This window comes from Mus caroli, chromosome X, assembly GCF_900094665.2.
Source record: "Mus caroli chromosome X, CAROLI_EIJ_v1.1, whole genome shotgun sequence".
Classification (NCBI taxonomy): domain Eukaryota; kingdom Metazoa; phylum Chordata; class Mammalia; order Rodentia; family Muridae; genus Mus; species Mus caroli.
In genome coordinates, this window is record NC_034589.1 from 130,679,509 (window position 1) to 130,689,205 (window position 9,697).

A 9,697-nucleotide genomic window follows, 5' to 3' on the forward strand; every position below is an offset into this window, starting at 1 on the left:
TTCATCCAAAAATACAAGAGATGAAAGACTGTCAGACACTAAAGAATGAATAGAAGATACCTCAGTCAAAGAAAACATCAAACCAAAAAAAAAAAAAAGAGGAAAAAGAGGGAGAGAGAAGAGAGCAGCTCAGACCTCGCTACCCACCAGCAGGGAGGAGGCACAAGAGTCGATTGCAGCGGCAACGAACTCAGGCTTTTTGGAGCAAGGACTGAGTGATGTACCTGGGAGAGGCAAGAAGCGCCTGCTGGGCTGCTCTTGACTAGTGAGAGAGAAGTCCAAGGTGTCCAAGGGGGTGGGGGGTGGAGGGGAGAAACGACCCGACGCAAGATGGCGAGTAAAGAGATGTTTGAAGATACTGTGGAGGAGCATGCCATCAATGAGGAATATAAAATCTGGAAGAAGAAAACACCGTTTCTGCATGGCCTGGTTATGACCCATGCTCTTCAGTGGCCCAGTCTTACCGTTCAGTGGCTTCCTGAAGGACTAAACCAGAAGGAAAGGATTATGCCCTTCATTGGCTACTGCTGGGCACTCACTCATACATCTGATGAGCAGAACCATCTGGTGGTTGCTCGAGTTCATATTCCCAATGATGATGCACAGTTTGATGCTTCCCATTGTGACAGTGACAAGGGAGAATTCGGTGGCTTTGGTTCTGTAACAGGGAAAAATGAATGTGAAATTAAAATTAATCATGAAGGAGAAGTAAATCATGCTCGTTATATGCCACAGAATCCTCACATCATTGCCACAAAAACACCATCTTCTGATGCTTTGGTTTTTGACTATACAAAACACCCTGCAAAACCAGATCCAAGTGGAGAATGTAATCCTGATCTTAGATTAAGAGGTCACCAAAAGGAAGGCTATGGTCTTTCCTGGAATTCTAATTTGAGTGGGCATCTCCTGAGTGCATCTGATGACCATACTGTCTGCCTGTGGGATATAAATGCAGGACCAAAGGAAGGCAAAACTGTGGATGCTAAACCAATCTTTACTGGCCACCCAGCTGTTGTAGAGGATGTGGCCTGGCATCTGCTGCATGAGTCCTTGTTTGGATCTGTTGCTGATGATCAGAAACTTATGATATGGGACACCAGATCCAATACCACTTCTAAGCCAAGCCATTTGGTGGATGCACACACTGCTGAGGTCAACTGCCTCTCATTCAATCCCTACAGCGAGTTCATTCTGGCAACTGGCTCTGCAGATAAGACTCTAGCTTTATGGGACCTGCGTAATCTGAAACTAAAACACCACACCTTCGAATCGCATAAGGATGAAATTTTCCAGGTCCACAGGTCTCCACATAATGAAACTATTCTGGCTTCAAGTGGTACTGATCGCCACCTGAATGTGTGGGATTTAAGTAAAATTGGAGAAGAACAATCAGCAGAAGATGCAGAAGATGGGCCTCCAGAGTTCCTGTTTATTCATGGAGGGCACACTGCCAAGATTTCTGACTTCAGCTGGAATCCCAATGAACCTTGGGTCATTTGCTCTGTGTCTGAAGATAACATCATGCAGATATGGCAGATGGCTGAAAATATTTACAATGATGAAGAGTCAGATGTCACAGCATCGGAACTGGAGGGGCAAGGATCTTAAACCCAAAGTATGAGTTGTTTTTATTGAATGTATTGCTACATGAATGCGTGACTTGTCAAGCGCCAAAAAGGTATTGTATACTAGGAAATGTAAGTGGGGTGGCTTCTGGCATTCTTTACCCTCTGATTCTAGCATTTTCAAGTGAGCTGTTCCGTACTGTATCATATTGTAGCTATTAGGGGATAAAAAGGAATGTTGCTTAAGAACGGACATCATTGTTTTAAGACACACATTGCTGGGTATTGCCTTTGATTCAACTGTCATTTTCTCAAACTTTTAAAAGTGCTTGCTCAAGTTCCCAAATATGCGAGGATAACTTTTACACTTTTTCCTTCCAACACTTCTTGATTGGCTTTGCAGAAATAAAGTTTAAAAAAAAAAAGTCCTGGCACAAAACATCCAGGAAATCTGGGACACTGTGAGAAGAACAAATCTAAGAATAATAGGAATTAGAAGGAGAAGGAGAAACATAGGTCAAAGGTGCAGAAAATATTTTTAACAAAATCATAGAAAAAAATGTCCTTAACCTAAAAAAAAGAGATGTCTCTATAAAGTACAGGAAGCATATGAAACACCAAATACACGGGACTAGAAAAGAAATTACCCTCAAAACATAATAAGTAAAATACAAAATATATTCAACAAAGAAAGAATAGAAATGTATTGTATAGATGTACATATAAGTGTATATAGGTAAAAATATAAAAATTTGGAAAAAGACCAAGTAACATATAAAGGCAGACCTATTAGAAGAAGACCTGACCTCTCAATACAGATCCAAGAAGACAGAAGGTCCTGGAAAGATATAGACTCTAAGAAACCACAGATGCCAGGCCAGGCTAATATACTCAGCAAAACTTGCAATCCAATTAGTTCTTTCTATAAACTGAAGCCTCTTACATTTTAGGAAACTCTTACATGTTGTTAAACTTTTCCAAAAAAATTACTTCAAGTTCTTTGCCATTTTCTTCCCATAATCAGGCAATTTCAGCATTAGTAAAAAGGTCCCATAATTTCTGCTGTGAGTCTATTCCTGCCAATTGACAAAGTCTCATTTTTCCTTTCAGGATCCATTCAGAAATCTTTTGTACATTGTTATTTAATTTTTACTCTATGTGCTAAAAATACCCATTCTAAGATATTATCTTCCCTCTGCATAAAAATACCTGTGGGAGAATGAGTAGGAAGCAAAATAACTAAAATACAATCCAGCTTTAGATTCAAATGCTCAACATGCATATCCTATAATTTCTTTTCTACCGGAGACAAGCTGATACTTTTCTTGGACTATTTAAGTCCTTATCACCTTGTAAGGTTTGAAATAAATTATGTAGCTCTTGAATAGTTAATCCATTTTGTGAGCATTAACCAATTAATATCTCTCCAAAATCTTTGAAAATCATTAAGTTTATAATTGATCTCTCCTGATTTGTATTTTCTGTGGTCAAATTTTCTGTATACCTATCTTATACCCTAGATAATTAATAGACTCTCCACTTAGTATCTTTTCAGGAACAATTTATAATCCCCAACAAGGCAAAATTTTCTTTACTTCGTCAAACATTTTTTTCTAGGATACACATTGTCTGCCTCTGAATCATCCAGAAAAATATCAACCATATGATAAATTATAGCTTTAGAAAACTGTTTACAAATCATCTCTAAAGGTCATTGTACAAAATATTAGCATAAGGTAGGACTGTTTAACATTCCTCGTGGTGAGACTTCCCAATTATATCTTTTTATTGGACAACTATTATTTATAAGTAGGTACTAAGAAAGAAACCTTTCCCCATAATACTCATGCAAAGGGATTGTGAAAAGGTATTCTTTTAATTCAATTACTATCTGTACTGGCTGGTTTTGTGTGTCAACTTGACACATGCTAAAGTTATCACAGGGAAAGAAGCCTCAGTTGAGAAAATGCCTCAATGAGATTGAGCTGTAAGGCATTTTCTCAATTAGATATTTTCTTCATTTACATTTCAAATGCTATCCCCAAAGTCCCCTATACCCTCCCCCTGCCCTGCTCCCCAACCCACCCACTCCCAGTTCCTGGCCCTGGCATTCCCCTGTACTGGGGCATATGATCTTCACAAGACCAAGTGCCTCTCCTCCCACTGATGGCCGACTAGGCCATCTTCTTCTACATATGCAGCTAGAGATGGGAGCTCTGGGGGTACTGGTTAGTTCATATTGTTGTTCCTCTTGTAGGGTTGCAGACCCCTTCAGCTCCTTGGGTACTTTCTCTAGCCCCTCCATTAGGGGCCCTGAGTTCCATCCAATAGATGACTGTGAGCATCCACTTCTGTATTTGCCAGGCACTGGCATAGCCTCATATGAGACAGCTATATCAGGGTCCTTTCAGCAAAATCTTGCTGGCATGTGCAATAATGTCTGCGTTTAGTGGTTGTATATGGGATAGATCCCCAGGCGGGGCAGTCTCTGGATGGTCCTTCCTTCCATCTCAGCTCCAAACTTTGTCTCTGTAACTCCTTCCATGTGTATTTTGTTCCCTATTCTAAGAAGGAACAAAGTATCCACACTTTGGTCTTCCTTCTTCTTGAGTTTCATGTGTTTTGCAAATTGTATCTTGAGTAATCTAAGTTACTGGGATAATACCTGCTTATCAGTGAGTATATATCATGTGTGTTCTTTTGTGATTGGGTTACCTCACTCAGGATGATATCCTCCAAATCCATCCATTTGCCTAAGAATTTCATAAATTCATTGTTTTTATTTTTATTTTTTTTTAATTCATTGTTTTTAATAGCAAACTAGTACTCCATTGTGTAAATGTACCACATTTTCTGTATCCATTCCTNCTTTCCAGCTTCTGACTATTATAAATAAGGCTGCTATGAACATAGTGGAGCATGAGTCCTTCTTACCAGTTGGGACATCTTCTGAATATATGCCCAGGAGAGGTATTGCTGGATCTTCCGGTAGTACTATGTCCAATTTTCTGAGGAACCACCAGACTGATTTCCAGAGTGGTTGTACCAGCTTGCAGTCCCAAGGGTAGGCTACATGTCCAGCAGTAGATGGCCAACAGAAAGTGAACTCAGTGGCAGCTTTGGAGGTTCCTTGCCTCATAATGTCAGGGCTCTTCCTTTTTAAAGTTCTATCTTTTTAAATTTTTATTTTATTTAATTTGTGTAGGTTTTGTATTGCTTTATCCTATAGGGCCTTTGCATATATACTATGGCTTCCAGTTTAGTGTTTTTATGGAACTCCTGAGTGTGTGAACAAATGGGCTTCTTTCTTGATTGTTTTCTTTGTCCAATTCTCATGTATTAGTTTTTGTTTTGCCTTACTATATTAAATTTTATTTTATTATTATCTCACAGAAGCCTGTTTGTTTTCTAATGAGAGAGAGAGAAAGGCAATGGATCTAATAGGAGGGGAGTTGAGAAGCAGCTGGAGGGAGTACAGGGATGGAAAACCATAATCATGATACATTCTGTGATTTCAAAAACTATGCTCAATAAAAGGGAAAAATTAAATGGTTCACCTCTTCCTCCCACCCAAAACAAAACAAAACCCAATAGACCACCAGGGCCCCTTCTTCTCATTTAATGCTGTGCAGAACATATAGACTGAAGATCAGAAGTGCAGCACCATAAGCCAAACAACCGAAATACAAACTCAACCCTTGACAGCCTCAAATAGAAAGACTCATCTCAAACCCACACTGAGCATTCTCTGTAATAGATCATTTATTAAGTCCCCCCAAATACTCTTACTTAATACATTGAGAAAGATTCCTCATGAAATGGATTTCTTCTGAGTACCACAGAGCAGATTCAGAAATCATTGTTTCAAAAAAAAAACCCTGAAAATCCATAAATGTATGGAAATTAAACATTGTGGTCTTACACAGTCAATAGATCAAAGAAGTCACAAGGGAAATTAAAAATGTTTTGGAAGATTCTGTTTTTTAATAACTTGGCATACCAAAATCTGTGGTACATAATGAATTCAGTGGTCAAAGGGCCATTTCTACAGTGACTGTTTATAAACAGAAGAAGCATCTTTACACCTGAAGGAATGAGGGGGGGGGGGAGCAAAAGAAGCTAACGTCACCGAGCAGAAGGAAATAATGAAGATTATCATGCATGGCAATAGGGAATAGAGGTAACTGAGAGCATTACCAGATACAAAGTTAATTTTGTGAAATGGTTAACAAACTGGCAATCATTGACCAGTATTAACAAGGGAAGCAGAGAAAAGGTTAATCACTAAAATGAAAAATAAAGTGAAGACATAGCTTACATATATAAAAATATAGGATAGCTTGGCATAAAAACGCACTTGACATCAAGCCTGAGGACCTGAGTTCAACCTGAGACCCACATACAGTGAAAGGAAAATAATGGAATTCACATGGTAGAAGAAGATAAATAATTTCTGCAACTTGTCTTCTGACCTCCACACATGCTCTGTGGCACGCCCGCGCGCATGTGTGTGTGTGTGTGTGTGTGTGTGTGTGAGAGAGAGAGAGAGAGAGAGAGAGACCACCACAGATAAATCAATTTTAATAAAAATATAAAATACAATAAACAATGATAAAATAACAAATTATGTAGCATAGATAAAACATACTCATTCCTGCCTTTTGGCCAGCAGATAGAAGCTTGAGCACTATGCCATTATCAAATTCCCCCTGACCACTGATTCAGCCATGAAGAAGGTAGAGGACAACAACTCATTGTGGATGTGAAGGCCAGCAAGCACCAGATCAAATGGAATGTGAAGAAACTCGGTGACACTGATGTGGCCAAGGTCAATACCCTGATGAGGCCTGATGGAGCAAAGAAGGTCTATCTTAGGTTGGCTCCTGATTATCATGCTCTAGATGGTGCCAACAAGATTGGGATCATCTAAACGGATGTCAGCTAGTTAATTCTAAATAAACACATTTTCCACCATAAAAAATTACATTCATTCTCACACACAAATTACCAAAACAAACAAAAACAAACCAAAAAACCCAGCTAAAATTAAATATGGGCCATTAAGATAATTCAGTGGGTAAAGTGATTGCCACACAAGCCCAATGACCTGAGTTCAATCCCTAGAACCCACACAAAGGTGGGAAGAGAGAAAAAACTCCAGAAAATGTCCTACATAAGTATTTCATGACACCTCCCCCATATATATTATACACAAAATAACAATAAATAAGATTTTAAAGGATACGCAAGAAAAAACACAAAAAGACAATTTTAAACAGATATACAAATAAAGTGATTGTACAACTAATTAAAAATTTTCTATTTAAGACAGCCTGGAAGAAATTACTTCACCTGGTGAAAACCACCAAATACTAAAGGAAAAATTCGTGCCAACCATTCACCCCCATGTGTGCATGCATGCATGTGCGTGCGCGCGCGCACACACACACACACACACACGATATTGAAGAGGTCAAAAGACATTTCCCAAGTTATTCAGCAATTATGATCCTGATGAAGAGCAAACACATCACAGTAAAAGAAAACGATATCCAATACCCCAAAGTAGTGGAAGCAAATACACATATGGGAATATATTTAGAGCAGCATTATTTACAATAGTTAAAAGGGGAGTAACAGATCAATATCCATCAATAGATAAATGATATAAGGTGTCTATCTTAACAAAAATATTGTTCAGTCAAAAAGAAAGCAGTTGGTTACCCACCCCCAGCCTCCCATTACAGTAGAGCCATTAATGCTATGTGTTAAAATTTGAGTACTTGTAGAAGCCAGAAAACTAGAGACTGGAAAAAGCTTTTTCCAGAAGCTATGGTATACTAAACAAAAATTAAGTGCCAGAGGTGTGGAACATCAAGTTATCCAAGAAGCTCCAGAAGCCCATAAAACAACACACACTTTTGTTATTTCTCTTGGATGCCCACATAAACTAAAGGATAACATAACTATTCATACAGTCTATTCAAAAGAATCTACACATTTAAAATATTTAAGTGAACATAACAAAGTGCTGTATAAAAATAAACAGACATAATCATTTGTATGTGTATATACTCACTGTCAAACAACTAGAAATAATTTTAAAAAGATCTACCAAGTCTGTTACTACATGCCTGTAACCCCAGCACTTGAGAGGTTGAAGCAAAAAAGATTGCTGTTTACTGGGGGAGGGGGGGTGATCCCTGCTTCAAGTTACACCATGCAATAAAAAGCACAAACTTCTTAAGTTTAGAAGAATAACTTAAGGACCTCCATGGTAGCCAAACGTTTCTAAACTGGAAGACCATCAGAATCAATATTGAAAGGGAAAAATAACAAATTCTACTTCATCAAAATTAAAACCTTCTGCTTATCAAAATACACCAGTAAAAGAAGAAAATGAAAAGCCATGAATCTCAATTTATTCATAGTACATACGTAATCATTTTTTGATTATCTACTCAGTATAAGATGTTATCCATTTCTGTGTTTGCTAGGCCCTGATAGAGTCTCACAAGAGACAGCTCTATCTGGGTCCTTTCAGCAAAATCTTGCTAGTGTATGCAATGGTGTCAGCGTTTGGAAGCTGATTATGGGATGGATTCCCGGATATGGCAGTCTCTAGATGGTCCATCCTTTCTTCTCAGCTCCAAACATTGTCTCTGTAACTCCTTCCATGGGTGTTTTGTTCCCAATTCTAAGAAGGGGCAAAGTGTCCACACTTTGGTCTTCATTCTTCTTGAGTTTCATGTGTTTACCAAATTGTATCTTATATCTTGGGTATTCTAGGTTTCTGGGCTAATATCCACTTATCAGTGAGTACATATTGTGTGAGTTCCTTTGTGATTGGGTTACCTCACTCAGGATGATGCCCTCCAGGTCCATCCATTTGCCTAGGAATTTCATAAATTCATTCTTTTTAATAGCTGAGTAGTACTCCATTGTGTAAATGTACCACATTTTCTGTATCCATTCCTCTGTTGAGGGGCATCTGGGTTCTTTCCAGCTTCTGGCTATTATAAATAAGGCTGCTATGAACATAGTGGAGCATGTGTCCTTCTTACCTGTTGGGACATCTTCTGGATATATGCCCAGGAGAGGTATTGCTGGATCCTCCGGTAGTACTATGTCCAATTTTCTGAGGAACCACCAGATGATTTCCAGAGTGGTTGTACAAGCTTGCAATCCCACCAACAATGGAGGAGCAGTGTTCCTCTTTCTCCACATCCTTGCCAGCATCTGCTGTGACCTGAATTTTTGATCTTAGCCATTCTGACTGGTGTGAGGTGGAATCTCAGGGTTGTTTTGATTTGCATTTCCCTGATGATTAAGGATGTTGAACATTTTTTCAGGTGCTTCTCTGCCATTCGGTATTCCTCAGGTGAGAATTCTTTATTCAGCTCTGAGCCCCATTTTTTAATGGGGTTATTTGATTTTCTGGAGTCCACCTTCTTGAGTTCTTTATATATATTGGATCAGCCAGCTATTGGATATATCACAGGGCCCCCAATGGAGAAGCTAGAGAAAGTACCCAAGGAGCTAAAGGGATCTGCAACCCTATAGTTGGAACAACATTATGAACTAACCAGTACCCCGGAGCTCTTGACTCTAGCTGCATATGTATCAAAAGATGGCCTAGTCGGCCATCACTGGAAAGAGAGGCCCATTGGACTGGCAAACTTTATATGCCCCAGTACAGGAGAACACCAGGGCCAAAAAGTGTGAGTGGGTGGGTAGGGGAGTGGGGGGGAGGGTATGGGGGACTTTTGGGATAGCATTGGAAATGTAAATGAGGAAAATACGTAATTAAAAAAAAGATGTTATCCATTGTCAGTGGCTTCATGTTAAATGTATGAAAATTACATATTGTAATTCCTGAAACACTAAATCCACTAGAAAATCGAAGTATATAAATAAAAAAGGGAGGATTCCTACAGTAGTCTGTATTTCTATAGTAAACTCCAGGATAGACAGTGAAACCTTCTCTCAAAACAAAACAAAAACAAAACACACTATAAGTCTTCAACTTTGCTGGGTGTTATTGTGCATGCCTTTAGTCCCAGCACTCTGGAGGCAGAGACAGAAGGATGTCTGTGAGTTGCAACCTGATCTACAGAGTGAGTTCCGGC

At 39.0% G+C, this 9,697-nt stretch overlaps 1 pseudogene across 1 annotated transcript; it reads left to right on the top strand.

Annotated features, from left to right (window-relative positions):
• Nucleotides 1-330: 330 nt before the first annotated feature.
• LOC110287137 lies at nt 331-1,634 on the top strand (annotated as a pseudogene). The gene has a single exon (XR_002377182.2). The product of XR_002377182.2 is annotated as a histone-binding protein RBBP7 pseudogene (transcript).
• The last annotated feature ends 8,063 nt before the right edge of the window (nt 1,635-9,697 follow it).